Source organism: Phyllostomus hastatus, unplaced genomic scaffold, assembly GCF_019186645.2.
Source record: "Phyllostomus hastatus isolate PE091 unplaced genomic scaffold, TTU_PhHast_1.1 phas_contig_40, whole genome shotgun sequence".
Lineage (NCBI taxonomy): Eukaryota > Metazoa > Chordata > Mammalia > Chiroptera > Phyllostomidae > Phyllostomus > Phyllostomus hastatus.
Genome location: NW_025333872.1, coordinates 47,180,007 through 47,192,840, shown reverse-complemented (window position 1 = coordinate 47,192,840; position 12,834 = coordinate 47,180,007). Strand labels below are relative to the sequence as shown.

Sequence of the window (12,834 nt, the reverse complement as noted above, 5' to 3'; positions counted from 1 at the left end):
TGAGGTTTCACTATAAATGTGACATACTTTTAAATGTTTCAGGATGTCACAAAATAAGAAGGAGCATCAGAATTTGGATATTTGCATGGCTGTAAGTAAACAAAGAGCATTGAAAACTCTTAAAGGTTATTCCACTTCATGTATTTTACACATCTTCCATCCAGTTATTGATTGTGGGACACTGTTTTCTAAAATATCTCATGATAAGTTCAATGTTAATGAACATTGTTACCTTCAGTTTGTATCTACAATATTTACTGAATATCCTTCATGCAGTAGTTAGGGAGCTAAGCACTAGGAATATGAACTTCAATAAGCAACTAATTTCAGAGTAATCCAGTAGGGGAAATACATATAAATGTATCAAGCCAGTGTGATATTTTAAGGTCCTAACGTGGTACAGATAAGCTTGCATATTATACCAATACAGAGAAAGGGCCTGGGGTATCCCAGCCTGGGGTATAGGCGATGCCTATTAGAGAAGATGACAGCTATGCTCGGTCTTGAAGAAACAGTCTAAAATAAGCAAAATAAAATAGCAATGAAGCTTTTACCTTTGAATATTTGGATAAGTGTAGGTAGCTCTCAAACTGTAAAGTATTAGAGACATATGAGTATTAAGGCCAAGGGAAACATGCATATTTTCATCCCATTTTTATTTAATGATTTTTATTTACAGTCTGCTATGATTACATAAAACAGACATTTCTTACATCCTATGGTTTAGGCTCAAATTTTAACTTCCTGACATAAAAATTCTCAATTCTTTAATCTTTACTATAACCAGTTTAGTCAGAAGTAACTAAGAATCTAATGATGTACATTAAATATAATACATTTGCTTTAAAAGTTTCCTTCTTGGTTTCTGTTTTAGTGAGAGATTCATCAGTCTCAGCTCTCACATGTTTAAAGCATTCCATCATTAGGAAGTAGCAAGGATGAACATATATCATACCACAGATAAGGAGCCTACCAAAACAAGCATTTATTGAAGTACTTTGTCATTGTTGAAAAACGATTTCCCAGGGGTCTCTCACATTTCTGCACATCTTATAACAGAAGCATTGGCTACTTTTGTTCTAAACTATTTTTAAAAGATATTTGTAAAGCAAACAGCCTTGGAAGATAGAAATAACAACTCCTTGCAAAGCAAGGGGAAGCAGGCTTACCGTCCATTATAAAAGACTGACATTCCTTAAATTCAGGGTTCCTTTCTTATAATGTTTAGGTATAATCTGGTCTGCTATGAGTTGCCTGTGGAAATTGGGAATCAGTGCAAAATGCTGGTACTCTTGCTACTGTTATTGCTGTGAATAATGGTCTTTCATCTGTAATCCAGTAGTCTAATATCTTCTGCCAGCATCCACGAATCTGCAGAGGGCTTTCATGTGAGCTTAAAAGCAAAGTAACATCTCAGACCATTCCTAGTGTTTTGTAATGTTGGTGATAAGGATTATGGGATGCTGACAGAAATGTGGCTTTCCTTCTGGAAAAGGAAGAATGAGGACCACACAGGTCCATTAATGGAGTTGAGGGAAGTTATGAAAACCAGTAACAAATTATATAGTCAAACTGGTAATAAATACACAAGCTTCCACTATTTTTGCTTGTTAATTAAGAGGAATTGAGGAGGTTATTGCAAGATAAATAACAAGAAATGGATAAAATACAATACCAAAATGTTGTTCTGATGCTAATTCTTTTTGAGGTGCAAATCTAACGGTGAGCCTCTGCTCTTCAGCACGGATCTAAGATTTGTACTGGTAGGCAGAAGTTTGCTCCCCATTTCAGACAGCAGTTAGAGAGATTTGCACATACATTGCGTGTAAAAGGAGGGATCACATGACCATAAATCAGGTGAATCATTAAAAGTTTGACAGATTCACATGGGAAAGAGAGAGACATGGGACATAGTGGTTGTTAAGGAATAACAGGCGAATCACAGATTTTTTTCACAGCCAAACCTCTCCTTCACTTCATCATGCCAAACTTAGATCCATTTGGATGTGACAGTAAAAACTCAGAGCTTTTATAGTGGATTCTGGCTTCTATAAAAGAGCACTGGCTGTCTTGGGCAGCTTTCCCTGAGATAGAAAAACTCCTGTGGGAAACCATAGGTAAGATCTTGGCTAGCATCTGAACTCTTACTACTCTGGATTGATTTTAGAATTCTGATGATGTTGACTGACTGAAGCATGAGAAAGAGGCTCAAAGAAATCTAGATAAATTCTTAAGGTCACCACCAATGTGCAAGAAAACTCCCTCAACCCTGATGTTAAAACCACTGGGAACTTCAAAGATGTTGTCTAGACAATGGGACAGCGAATGGCCAAAATTATGGTGAATGACTTAAGGAAGGTCACCACCATGTGAGCCAAGACTGATTCAGTCAAAGGTCACAAATTGCATGGCCCTAGCAAAACAAAACAAAACAAAACAAACAAACAACAAACAAACAATGTGGCTATGGTTTTTGAGTCCAAGAATTCCCAAGGCTGACATAGGTAGTATCAGCCATGAGGGCCTTGCTCTCCCAGACAGAGTAGTTAGTATGTGGGCTAAAAATCCTTGAAGTTCGTTTTGGTTATTCCATGAGCCATTGCTACATTACTTGAAACTGAAAGTACTTATGAAGCCTCTCTCACTCCTTGCTGTCTGATTCCTCTCTGCCCCTCTACCCTAATGTATAATTTAAAGAGAAGCATGATTAGAGACCAAGGTTTCCCTATCTCCAACAGGGATCAAAGGACATACACACCCACATAAGTATGCTGGAGAATTTCAGGGAGGAGAAGGAATCAAACTTCTATGAATAATGTTGATTGTAGGTGCCCAAGATGTTCTCTTACCTGGATTTATAAAACCCAGATTGAGTTAATGGTGTTTAGGTAGAATTCACAGTGGGAAAGCAAAGTAACATGATCTTGTAGATGGACAACTTTGGGCCAGTTCAATGTATTATTTTTGTTGTTTCTACATCTGATTGTATAACAGGAATTAATGAGTTACATGCTTTTATTTCATCACCCATTAAGTGCATGAGAAGATTATCATAACTGGGAAAGGCCACATGTAGGGAAATGCTAATGGAGCATGTAAATCACTTTCTAGTCTCCCCATTTCTTCCCACATGGTCCAACAGACGCAGTATAAAATCACGGGAGGAGAGAAGGAAATTACAGCTCTGATTACAGACTTGACAAAAGCATAGGTAGCAAGAGATGCAGTATTTTAATACAACAGCCTAATAAGACCAGTGAAAAAGACTGAGGACTGGAAGCTTAGAATGGATTATCACGAACAGCTGATGTAAATGAATCCTTTGCCAGATTAACATTTGCTCTTCCATCTAAGATGGTGTCAGTGCCTTATTTTCTATACCACTGGCTCCTAAGGACAAACACCAACTCATATTCCATCACCACCAATATACATTTGTAGTAATTCCCCAAGTTACTACACCTTATCTCCAGGGGTAGCTAAATTCCTCTGCAATTTGCCATCAGGCAGGTGGATAGTATAAGTGACTCTACCCTCTAGTGTACAAAGTTTTAATCATATCATGATATTCTGTCTATGACAAAGTCAAAAGCTTCCATTAGCCATGGCTTGACTGCGATGTTATCATACTTCCACCAGCCAAGGGGGTTGATACACCCTGAAAAATCAGGGCTTTGCTTGTCATTAAATTTTCTTGGGACTGTATGGGCAGATTTGCAGTATCCAATCCCTGTCTGGCAGTCAAAGAAAAACTGCTGTCTATTCAACTCAAAACAACAACAACAAAATGCCCAGCACCTTATAGGAATCTTTGGGTACCAAAGACAATATGTGCCTTACTTGGACATTGTTCTTACATATTCATTTTAGCTAATGCAAAAATTAGCATCATTTGACTGAGGTCCTAGCCAATGCACACTGTTTGAAGCTGTCCAGTAAGATGTAGCGTGCTCAGTACATCTAGGGCCCCACATCCTTAATAGACCTGTGAGATACAAGTCTCTGTGGCTAAACTCTGGAAAAGGGAGAGAACCTTCACTGCCAGCTTTCCTTTGGGGTTATGGACTGGTTACCTCTCTAACACAGAGGGTACACTCCTACCATGTACACATCTTTTGAGAAACAATTATTAGCTTGCTACTGAGCTCTTATGAAAATTTCTTACCCGTGGAGATTTTATGGCTGTCTGGCCTACCATTTTCATTTTCGGGTGGGTCAAGTCGGACTCAGTAACTAACAATGTGTGAGAAAGGATTCTACAGACCCACTTATCAAATGAAAATGTTATAATCAAGCCTTTGCTTGACTTTCTCAAGCTCCTTGCTCCCACGGCATCTCAGTTTCACATAAAAAAAAAAAAGGTTTTCCCAAACTGTTTCAAGAGTCTTAAATTTAACTTTCTATTGAATCTGTTATTCCCTGCCAGACAGCTCTGACTATGATTTGATCTATAGTCCCCTTAATCTAAGCAAGCAATGTTATCAGAAATAGCAGGGGATGTTCCCAGCTTCTGCATTTCCCATGTGAAATACCTATCAACACCTCTGCCTATCTTTCCCAATCCCATTTCTGTAACCATTGCTTGCCATTCAGTGGGGCAGACAAATGCCACAGGGCTGTTGATGTGGACAAGTAAGACAAGTTAGATTGACTGCCCTCATGCAGCCCCCCCCAAAAAAAACAAGGACTAGAATCAATTATTCATGCCTTACCTAGAAGCCTTAAATAATAAATCAATTATTCAAGACCCTGCCTAGGTCTTGTAAGTCAGCAGGGATGGGCTATTGAAATAGTCGTCTCCTATAGGTCAAGGCAGTGAAGGCATCATTATCATTATCATTATCAGCCCTATGTCCCTTGGTATCGTATAATCATACCTACTCAATAAATACTTGTTATCAGAGTAAATGGAATACAGTGATTTAAAATTACCTGTTTAAATTGAAATACATTTAGTTAAAGCAGCTTATAAACTTTTAATTGTTGAAGATATTACAAATACCATTTGCTGCCTCCATTTACTCCCTCTTCTGTACATTATCTTTGAATGTAGGAATGTACCTTGAAATTTTAGGTTTCTTAAAAGACAAAACTGATATTTCAAACTTATTTTAAAACTGCAAAATAAATTATATTTCCTTTGAAAATCACCTATGACCTATAACAACTTAATCATTATCAGTTTCATCAGTGTGGGACATTCTATATCAGTTCAAAATAATAGATGCCTGCTGTGTCAAAAAATTTTTGTCAGAGTTAAAATTAATATGGAAAGCAATGTAAACATATTCTATTTTAAAGGAAGATTATTTCTGTGCCAAAATTTAGTCATGCCATACCATTTTGGCAAGGCATACTAACAGTAAGTTGTAGTCTTTTCTATTTTTCTCTATAGGTTCAGTAGCATGCAGGCTGCCCTAGATTAATGCCAGCTGGTGTCCCATCACTCCTTTCTGTTTGTTCTTATCTGTCTCTGCAGTTATACTGTAAGCTGCTTGAGGTCAGGACTGTATCATAATCATCCTGGCGCCCATAGTCACCAGTTCAGATTTTGCTGGGTAGGAGGCCCTCAATAAATGGAAACTGAATTACCCTCCAAAGAAATTAGGTTATGGGAGCCTTAGAGATGTATTTCTCCTTTCAGTTAAATCTGTATCTTAACTGGTTTAAAAAAAAAAGTCATTTCCTAAGAAAAGGTTTCCTCTTCTGCTTTTGAGGCAGCCACACATCTGTCTGAGATCACAGAGCCCCCTAACTTCCATCAACACAGACACACTTAATGTAGTATTCTTCCATATAGATATCAATGTATATTATTATGTTATTCCTTAATGAGAGATGACACTGATGAACTCTCATGGCCAAGAATACATTTGAAAGTTTATTTTTTACCTATTAATGATGAGGTTCCCCATTGATTTAGTTATTCAGTTTCACTATCTGCCTAGCCATCAGGGGAGAGAATGCTGAAAATGCCAAGACTTTTAATTGTGGAGTTGGAAATTTGTAAAACAAATTTATTTTCCCTGCAACCTGATCTATTCACAGACTACGGAGATACATACATACACACTCACACACACACACACCAAACATGGATACACAAACTTTCTTTTTGGTGACAAAAAGATTAAATATACATAGACATGAAACTATAAGAAGCAGTTTATTTTCACTGTTTTGCTTATAGAAGCCAAAATCTGTTTTCAGGACTATTTTTCAATCAACTATTAAAAATTAAAATGGAAGTGTCCATAACATACCATTACTATGAAAGAAACTGATACCATATCTGTGAAGAATATATCATTAAAACTAAGCAAAAATATTTACGATGAACCAATGACAGTTAAATTTGTAAAATATTCTCCAAGCTTAAACCTGAAGGTGAGAAAGAGTGAGCATAAAAAGATTACTTTCAACTATGAAGGTTACAGGACTAGGCATTCCCTGAGGAAGGCACAAATTTTTATTTTATTTCATTTTCATTTTTCTTTAATACTGAAATTGATCTCTCACTTATTATGTTCTCAAAATAAAATAAGTGGTAAACTGATATTTATTTTATTCAAAGACATACAGCACAGAATCAGAAGACCTGGTTTTAATTGTTTCTATTAAATACTTAAGAACCTGGTGCAGCCACTATGGAAACAGTATGGAATTTCCTCAAAAAACTAAAAATGCAACTGCCTTTTGACCTGGCAACTCCACTGCTGGGATTATACTCTAAGAATCCTGAAACACCAGTTCAAAAGAACTTATGGACCCCAATATTCATAGCAGCATTACTTATAATAGCCAAGTGCTAAAAACAGCTTAAGTGTCCATCAGTAAATGAGTGGATAAAAAAACTGTGGTGCATTTATACAATGGAATACTATGCAGCAGAAAGAAAGAAGGAACTCCTACCCTTCGTGACAGCATGGATGGAACTGGAGACCATTATGCTAAGTGAAATAAGCCAGGCAGTCAAAGACAAATACCATATGATCTCACCAATAAGTGGAACTTAATCAACAAAACAAGCAAAAGAGCAAAAAAGAACCAGAGAGATGGAAATAAAGAACAAACTGACAGTGACCAGAGGGCAGGTGGGAGGGGGATAATGGGGTAAAGAAGGTGAAGAGTCAAGTCATGGAACATGTACAAAGGACTCATGCTCAAGGACAATGGGGTGGGGACTGTCTTTTGGAGTAGCCATTGGACGGGGCAGGGGAGAGCAACAGAAAGAGGGAAATGGGAACAACTGTAACTGAAAAACAATTTTTTTAGAAAAGTAAAAGATAATTAAAGAGTAAATTATTAGTAATATGAAGGAAACAGAATGCCCTCTATATCTTCTAATCAATGCCTAAGTTCTGTGATTTCTTCTATTAAGAATGCAAAGGATTTCATTTTCAGGTAAAGAAATGAAAATGATTTTCACACCACCCTATGTAAAATCAGAATCTAAATGGTTCTTTCTTGTGGGAATTTAAATTATACATGAGCTTTGATCTTAAGAAAGTGATAGCATTGTTATAAAACTTTGGTTGAATCATCATTCTAGTTTTGAAATATTCATTTTGTTTGTCTGCTTTTTGAGAATGTTTTTGTAATATTCCTCCCATTATAGAATAAAGATAGAAAACAAAGCCATGTATAAACATTTATGTAATAATACGATGTTTACAAGTACAATTTGCAGATTATTTTGAACTCATAAAATTTGAAGCATTTAAAAATATACAAACTCTTTTGAATTTATAAATAAAAATAATACAATCAATAAAAATTGAATAATACATCAACAAATATAAATAGGGAAATATGAGAGTGATAATTAAGCTATGAAAATATTAGGGATCCCTACACTGAATCTTCTTGCCTTTATAAGACAATAAACCACTTGTCTCTTTATCTAATATTGTAAGTTCAGGTATATGTGAGTTTGTGTTTTCCTTCCTTCAAAATTTTATTCTTAAATGCATCAAGGATTTTATTTAGGTCAATTAGTTTACATAAAATAATTTGCCCATAAACCCTGAGTTTTACTGAATAAGATGAATGCATCACTTTATGTTTTAAATTGCATTTTTACTGCTGTAAATAAAAAGACATTTCTTAAAATTCAAGTTGGAAAACAGCTTTTCCCAAATACCAAAATAATGGGACCTGTATTTAATTACTTTTACCGGAATAAAGAATTTAAGCAAGTATTCAAGGTTTTTATCCTTTCTATTTCTCTCTTCTTGCCTGATTTCCCTTACTCAGCCCACCCTCTTCATCACACACAAGCTACAAAATGATTTTACATGAAATGTTCAACTAATAGCAGTCTATTGGTGAAATCATCTATATCATTTCCACAATTTTAAACTACTCTTTACCAAATCATCTTCTAATTCTCATCATTGGAGTTCTTAAATCTTAGAAAACATTACCAATATTAAGTGCCTAAAGACCATTTAAACTTTCTTTAACACTGAAGCAGTTGTGTATGTTTGAATGGATAAAATAAAAATACTCAAGGAAAAAGCTCTGAGTGCCCAGAAGGAAGAACTATACTAGTTGCTAGTCTGCTTTGTATTAGGAGCCACGCTATATTTTTCCAGCATTAATAATCAGGATAATTAAATTAAAATGTGGCCACTTTGTTAAACTTAGGAAACTACAGTTCTGAATTTTTGGTTAAAGGTTTTGGTTGCTATAAAAATGTTATTTTGAATATATTTAAATTGTAAGAATAAAAGAATTTTTTCATTTAATTGGAATGATTTTCCACAAATAGGGTAGGTTTCCACAAACAGGGCAATTGTAAATTTAAAGCATTAGCATTTATTAGTGAAAATGCATATATTCCTGTTCCAAGAAACATGTGAATGAAGTTGAAATAAATGCTTTAAAGTTTACTACGTCAATAAATATAATAAGTGCTTTAAAGTTTACAATATTGCCAAGGGTTTCACAAACCTCCTCTTGTATTCATCACTTAAGTCACATAAAATGATTACAACTAAAAAAATTACACTTTACCACTGTAAACATTTAATTTAGACCTATCCCATCCTCTAGGTGGCATATAGTTATGAGCATTATAACCTACAACTCGATAGTCCAAGATATGTCATTCAAATATTGGTATACCTTCTCTCCCCAAGGGTTATATTTGGTGTTTTGCAGACCCTTGATAATGACAAAGACATTAAAGTTAGGCAGATCTTGAGCTCCAGCTCACCAAGAGTTCTTAACCAAAATACCTGCCATAATTTACGGCAGATTAATTATTTACATTCTGATAGATAATTCTGAGACTATTTTAACGTTACATGTACACATGCTTATATCCTTACAAAAGAAAAGAGACATTTCTGACATTGTTTAGAATATGGCATATAATTATGTGAACATATATTGTCTTGAATTCATCATTTACACAATTACAGGCAATAACTGATCAAAGTCAGCATTGATCCTTGCTTTCCCTTTTGTTCAATCTGGGCGTATCCTTTCTAATACCTATTCACTATTGTAAGACATATTACACATTGTGAGCACTCCACTATTGTCCAAAGGATAAAAATGTTTAGGGGAAAAATTAAATGATCTTTTGATTCATCTCATAATTTACCTATTATCTGGCTACCTGATATGACCAAAGTGACTATTTGCAGTAATTGTAGGGCTAACTACTTGGCCTTGAATATTCTTTTTAGTTAAGCATGAAATCTTACCAGTTAAAATTTCTGAATGTAGAAAACCAACAATAAAGTCATAACTCACAGCCCCTCCTGACTTCAGATGCAGTTCTTCACATTTCCAAAGCCACCCTTGTCAGTGATTTGCCCACTGCCTTTCTGCCTATGTCTACACATGCAGAGAGAGAGAAAGGCTTGAATACATTTAGGGTTTAAACAAAATTTTTAAAACATCTTGACATTGGAGAAGGCAAGATCTGAAGGCAATCCTTACTAGACAAATTCTCCAGGTAACTGCTCACCTTCCCCTCTCTGTTTCTTACATAGGCACAGACTTGCTCACTTAAGGTGAGGAACCATACATATCTCTTTATCATCTGGGAGAGCAAAAATGACTGTTTAATCTCCATTTCCTTAAAAAATTTAAAATAAGAATACTACTATTACCAGGAAAGTTATATTCACACACTACATACTCTAATGGGGCACCTTTTAAAGTTTCTGACATATGCTTCTGAAACAATTATATGTATTGCTTAGAAAGCCTTATGACCAAGGGTTCTACAGAGTAAAATATGCTGAAATTTAATACAATTTTACCACATCTTTAACAAACTAAATCATAAATTGCATGAAGATATTTTCATTTTTAAGATTTCCATACATGGGGAAACAGGAGTACAAATTTTAGTATTTAAATTCTCTCTCCCTGTGCTCACTCCTTCCTTCATCTCCCTGGCTCATATTCATTCACAGAACACAACTCCCTTTTTTCTCTCAAGCCAATTAGAAATACTAAAACGTTAAACATGATTTCAAAAGAAAGGGCTACTGCAGGAAGAAAACTTCTACAGAAAGACAGGATGCTAAGATACTACACAACCAAGCACCAAGATAGTGCAGGAGTTTTTTAGATCGTTTTCCGATCCTAATGTGTGCTTCTGTTAGCCACTAAACCTCAAGGAAAATAAGGGCTTTGGCTTATTGCAAATCAAAGATTTCAAAGGGTCAGATTGTTGCTACTCTATTTTCAAGAAAAAGCTTCTTAAGAGTTGCTGAGCTTTTGGTAGTGTTGTTGCTAAAGGAGATTCATCATCCAGTCAGATACATGGTTCTCAATCTGGAAAGAAGACCGATTCCGGAAAAACAGGTAAATTGGGGAGGTCCTTGTTACTAGCTAAGAAACCTCCAAATGAACACAACGAATCTAACTGATGTCAACGGCTGTACTCTTTAAAGCAACCAAAAGTTTAGTTGCAAAAGGTTTATTTTTGTCTTTGCTCGTGTTCTATTATACCCTAAACAACCCAGGTGCTGAGAAGCACACAAAGTAACTGTACACAAGCCAAGATCACCGCGTGTCTGTCAATTTCCTGAGGTCACTTGTCAGAAAAGCTGGAGAGGCACCCGGTGTCCAGGGACTGAGGTCAGAATTCACTGGGAGGACCATTTGCTGTGCGAAGGAATACCGCGGGACAGCAGCGGCAGAAGAGCCAGGCTTTGGAAAAGGAGGGAAGGTGGGTCAGGGGAGGACTTCGTGGAGAAGGCTTTGTCAGTGCGAGACCCGGTAAAGAGTAGCTGATGCGGGCGTTTGCGGACTGGCAGAAGCGGGAAATCAGAAGGGGGAAATGCGGGGTCGGTGAGGAGAGTGAGGACCCTGTTAGGGGTAATGGGAGGAAGGGTCGGGACGGTACAACCCTGCTGCTAGTTTGGGAGATGGAAGTGAGGCGAGACCCCGAGCTGCTCCAGAGGGAGAGGGGTTCAGGTGGCCAGCAGGTGGAGTCGAAATCAAACAGCCCTTCGGGGACTATGGAGCTGCGCCTTCCTGAGACCCCCAGCCTAAATGTTGAGGAATCAGCATTTGTGTGTGGTGCCTCCTAAAGCAAAGATGTTGTCTCCGATCTTAGCCTTGGCGCCCGCCCCGCTGCGCCTTCCAGGCTACTCACCGGTCCTGGGAGGAGAGCGCCAACCAGGCGCGCGCGAAGGCTGCGCGGCGCAGGCGGCGGGCAGGGCCGGTCGGCGCGCGGCTCTCCTAGGCGCGGGACCGGAGCCGGGGGACACGGAGATGGCGAGCGCGGTGGCGGGGGCGCAGGGAGCTGCGGGCTTGGAGAGCCGCGGATCCCGAGCTGCTGCGCCGCGCGCGCTCTCTGCCCATCTCCGGCTCCGCTAAAGCGGCTGCCGCCGCGGGAGGGGGAGGGAGGCGAGGGGGAGGGGAGGAGGCACGCGGCCGGGAGGGACAGTGGAAAGAAGGGGAGATGATCACTCAGGGTGAAGGGGAGGGAAGGAGGGAGGGAGGGAAGGAGTGAGGCGCGCGGGGAGGCGCGCAAGATCCCATCAAAGGTACCCACCAGAAGAGCTCTGGAAGGAGAAATCCAAGAGGAGATAGGTGTCTTCCCCTCCCCCACCTCCCCTCCCTTTCTCCCACTTCTTCCCCCTTCGCGCCCTTTCCAGGGGCTCTTCCTTTCCGGGCTCAAGTTTCGGGGTTACCCAGGCTCGGTAGCTGTGGGGGCTTTTGCGAGCTGGTACGGTGGTTGAACTCAGGAGGTGGTGATCCCAGGAGGTGGCCGCGACAGCTCTTGGCGCCGAGGGCCTGAGGCACCTGTACGCGGTCACACCGCCAACCGCTCCATTGCGGCGGCTCCCAGGCAGGGATCTGCGGGCCCTGGCTCTCCTCTCCCCTTTCTGGTCAGATTATGATCATGACTGTGTATCAGTGACATCTGTGTCGTCCCCCTATTGTCTGCTTCCCTGGACGCTCTTCAAAAGACACCGGCAGGGAGCTCAATGTAGGCCACCATCGCCAGCCCACTGGAGCTGTTGCCTAGGCAGAGGTGACAGTGTTTGTCGCCCGGTTGACCATCTAACGAGGTAAAAACAAACAGAGAGAGAGACAGAGACAGAGACAGAGAGAAAGAGAGAGACGGAGAGAGACGGGGGGGGGCCGGGGGGGGCGCAGGGAGAGAGAATATGAATGAGAGAATGAAAGAATGTTCTATGACCTGATTGCCTAGGACCATGGCTCAGGGGTAGTCTATTACCGTCTCTCTTGGTTCTTCTCTTCCTTTTTCCCAACATCCTAGAAAACCAGGACAGGATTTAACGCGTTTAATCAAATATTCCTCAATCCTATAATTGCAGAGCTTTTCATTTTCAC

At 39.0% G+C, this 12,834-nt stretch overlaps 1 protein-coding gene across 3 annotated transcripts in view; it reads right to left on the bottom strand.

Moving 5' to 3' along the window:
* Positions 1-12,834, bottom strand: part of FUT9 (fucosyltransferase 9) — a 161,897-nt gene extending 149,063 nt beyond the window's left edge. For 2 of the 3 annotated variants that reach the window (XM_045843141.1, XM_045843145.1), the window contains exon 1: positions 11,627-11,827. The gene's annotated coding sequence lies outside the window, so the exon portion shown is untranslated. Of the gene's footprint in view, positions 1-11,626; positions 11,828-12,718 lie in introns of those variants that run through there. The other variant, XM_045843142.1, reaches the window with a different exon arrangement.